Source organism: Frankliniella occidentalis, unplaced genomic scaffold (genome assembly GCF_000697945.3).
Source record: "Frankliniella occidentalis isolate FOCC.00 unplaced genomic scaffold, Focc_3.1 Scaffold3, whole genome shotgun sequence".
NCBI classification, from domain to species: domain Eukaryota; kingdom Metazoa; phylum Arthropoda; class Insecta; order Thysanoptera; family Thripidae; genus Frankliniella; species Frankliniella occidentalis.
In genome coordinates, this window is record NW_026267133.1 from 579538 (window position 1) to 583078 (window position 3541).

The window sequence follows — 3541 nt, forward strand, 5'->3', positions numbered from 1 at the left end:
TGTGTGGCCACACTGGGCGAACCTCCCCCGCGCCAGGTGGTCTGCTTCTCTGATCATTCATATTGCACGCCCAGGCGAAAGTCACCTAACAAGGCACAACAACGGGCTCGCCCCGCCCCGCCCCGCCTCCGCACACACACACAGCCCTCGTCGCGGCTATTGTCATGATAACTCAACTCACGACTCCCCCGCGGCGGCGGCGCGGCGGGCGCTGCCGTGTTTAACCGCACGGGCCACTGGAAAATAGTCGCGACGTCGCTGAAAAAGAAAGGGGGTCGTATTGCTAGAACAAGAGACAAATTTTACAGCAAGTACATTTTACAAGGAATTCTTTGGAACGTGTGGGTGATAAAAAGAAGGCCTACATCAGTTTTTCTAAATTTACTCGAATTTTTCCACCGTCGTGACGAATAATGTCGGAAATCCGACTGCCGGGGCCCGGCGTAACCGGGAGGGTCGCGAGACGCGAGACCACCGCGGGCTTGAGGCTCAGCGCGGCCCATCAAAATCACGTTAGCTTTAGGGTGCGGGCCGGAGCGTGTTCCGTCACGGTAAGACCCTCTCCTGACCTGTCGCAGGCTCCGGGCTCCCCTGACTCCGCTGACGCGCTGGCCGGCGCCCAGGCCGGCGCACCGCGGCCGAGGCCATGCACCCCCGCAAGGAGGCCCTGTGCCGGGTGTGCGGCGACAAGGCGTCCGGCAAGCACTACGGCGTGCCGAGCTGCGACGGCTGCAGGGGGTTCTTCAAGAGGAGCATCCGTCGGTAAGTAACACCGCCTCGCAGCCTCTTCTCCTTTATTCAGCTTCAACCGGCTTCAACTCTTTAGAAATGTGTTTGAAAACTTCAAAAAAATGGAACGTGCGTGTGACACTCCATCACTTGAAAGTGTTCAACTGGTTTAACAGCAGTCTCACTATACACACAAAAAGAGTGTGTGATGACAACAACCCTTTCTCCGCCACAACAGTGTCAACCAGAGCGGAGTGCGTGATGGAATGTCAACGCACTATGACTTGTAGAGTAATGTTCTGTGAGTCATTCCCATCATCGGCAACAGTCCTGACACAGGCACCTCCTCATCCCCCTCTTTCTCCTTCATCCCTGTTCTTTCCAGCGCTGCTCTCTCTTTACCCCTGTGCTGCCATTATTCTTAATTTGAGTTTCGCATGTTGAACCCTTAACCGCAGACGGGCGGGGTGAGAGAGGGAGGGAAGCCGAGCCCGGCCGAGCCTCCTCACGCCGACGACTACTTTTTCCTTCTCGTCACGTCGACAGTCTTGTCACGTGTCGTGACGGCGGTGTGTGACGACGCGACGGGACGCGCACAACAGCCACGCAACAAACACGACAACACGCAGGCGACCCGACGCAGCACCGACCCGACGTACTACATCATCAATTCATGGACCAATTAAAACTACATTTCCCGCTGCGACTGCAGATCGCCAGTCGAATAATCGATCCCTCGATTCCGCATCGGGGATGTCGATAAAAAATTTCCCACTGAGCGCAAGGGAGCAGGGCAAGAGAGGAAAGCTCACGTGAATGGTTGGCGGAAGGATCGGTCGAACGACCGGGTGCGGGCGGACGTAAGACGATGTAAGTGACGACTACTTTACTTTCTGTGTTCCGCACCCCACACACCGACCACAATTACGCAAATAGTATGTGTTCGCACTTTAAAACTTGAGAAAACCACTAAACTCGTCGAACGCTGGAATGGAACCAAACTTTCACACGGACTCTCACTTTTATTACGAATCGCCCAATACCCGCCAAGAGTACCGACAAATTGTTTGCAAGTCTCATATCATACAAACACAATGACCACGAACATTCCTTGTCGTTCACTTTACAGCGGTCAGATGCGTTTTGAAGATTTCTCCCGATTGCGGTGATCTAGCATTTTTCAAAAAGTTTGTCGAACGTCCAATTTGTTATTATGCTTATTCTATAAAAGTCTCTTCTAAGTTTGCATTTGGACGACTTACGTTTTAAATTCTATAGGGTGGGTGTCGTTCCTTTCTTTTCGAGGCGGGCAACAGTCTGGAGGTTGAGGGTTCCAAACTCTTCAAGCCCGAGGGGTAAAACTTCGTGGAGTTGTACTTTCGAATAACTCAGGGAAGGAAACGTTTTGGGGGTAACGGTTATACCTCTGATTTCGACCTCATAGGCGAGACGTCAGCTTCAGCGCCGCACGCGGTCACTGTAGCCTATCTCGAAAAAATAAATAAAATTCATGGCCTAAAACACCCACCCTGTATTTCTATTTCCTCGGGCCTCGTTCAGATGCCCCTTTCTGTTTTCTCTCCCTCCCCCGCTGCTGCTCTGCTCGTGACATTGGCACGGCGCGAAGTGATTCCAATGTAATGTCAGCCACGGTCCCATTATGCTCGGCGCGCAAACAGACCGGCGGGGCCGGGGCCGGGGCCGGGGCCGGGGCCGGCGGGGTGGACTAGATCAACAAGCGCTGCTTGCGCTCCTCCCGGGCTGGCCTGAGAGCTGGCTGGACCCGCGCGGCGCCAGGCGGGAGGCTAGGCGGAGCCTCTGGGCGGGGCCTGGCGCCTGGCAGCCTCGCTGTTTGCTGAGCCTGCCCGGCAAGGAATCTGCCCGGAGAGGAAACCACCTTCGCTGGCGCTAAAGTAGCAGTGTGTAGATGATTCGCGACTCGCACCATCGCGAAAAATTCGAAAGAAAATAGTGTACATTGTCCGCGGCAGCCGAATATTTTGCAGGCGCTGCATACTTCGGTGGCTGATGCACGCGCGCTTGCGTAGTTGGACTGCGACGCATGCGAGCGTGCAGACGGATTGCCAACCCCGAGAAAAATGTAACTGTGACATTTATGTCACGTGAAAATTGCTTCCGTTGTTCAGAAGGAAATTTCGAATTCTGTGTAAAGCCGAAATCGATTCGTTTAAGGGAATTCCCTTTAATTAACGAAAATTATTGTTAGATCAAAGTCAAACTTCATTTGGAACAACGGAAGCGCTTTTTGATGCGAAATCAAAGGTGTATACTCGTTTGCTGACGTCAGTGACGATAGGCAAATTCCGCTCGCACTCGTGCGTACGGTATATTCCAGACGAAAGTGGACGGGGAGAATCAGTCACCTACAGTATTTAAAGATTTTTAAGCAATAATTTCACGTGCTGCATTATTATACTTCTCTGTAACCCTATTTCAAGTTGAGGAAGTGCTAGGAGCTCCCGCTGGAAGCGCCACCACCGACATGCACGCCGTAATGTAGTAGTTCTCATACGCGGCTGACGCGGCTCTCGGGCCATGGCCGTTGCTCTACTGCCCGTTTCACGGATACAGGCTGGACGTGTCCCCCAGGAACCTGGCGTACGTCTGCAAGGAGGGCGGAGGCTGCACCGTGGACGTCAGCAGGAGGAACCAGTGCCAGGCGTGCCGCTTCAGGAAGTGCCTCGAGGTCAACATGAAGAAGGACGGTGAGTCGAGCGGGGAGAAAAGGAGAGGACGGGACGGGCGGGGCCTCAAGCCGCGAGTAGTGTTGACTCATGCAATTAGCGCCCCC

The 3541-nt window shown here is 53.9% G+C and overlaps 1 protein-coding gene and 1 long non-coding RNA gene across 2 annotated transcripts in view; one reads left to right on the forward strand and one right to left on the reverse strand.

The window, feature by feature from the left end:
• Positions 1 to 3455, forward strand: part of LOC127749186 (uncharacterized) — an 18337-nt gene extending 14882 nt beyond the window's left edge. The window contains exons 3-4 of the long non-coding RNA XR_008011009.1: positions 579 to 762; positions 3340 to 3455. This is a non-coding gene — a long non-coding RNA (uncharacterized LOC127749186). The remainder of the gene's footprint in view (positions 1 to 578; positions 763 to 3339) is intronic.
• Positions 1 to 3541, reverse strand: part of LOC113209430 (polypeptide N-acetylgalactosaminyltransferase 35A) — a 14176-nt gene that overhangs the window by 2209 nt on the left and 8426 nt on the right. The gene's annotated exons all lie outside the window — the stretch shown is intronic.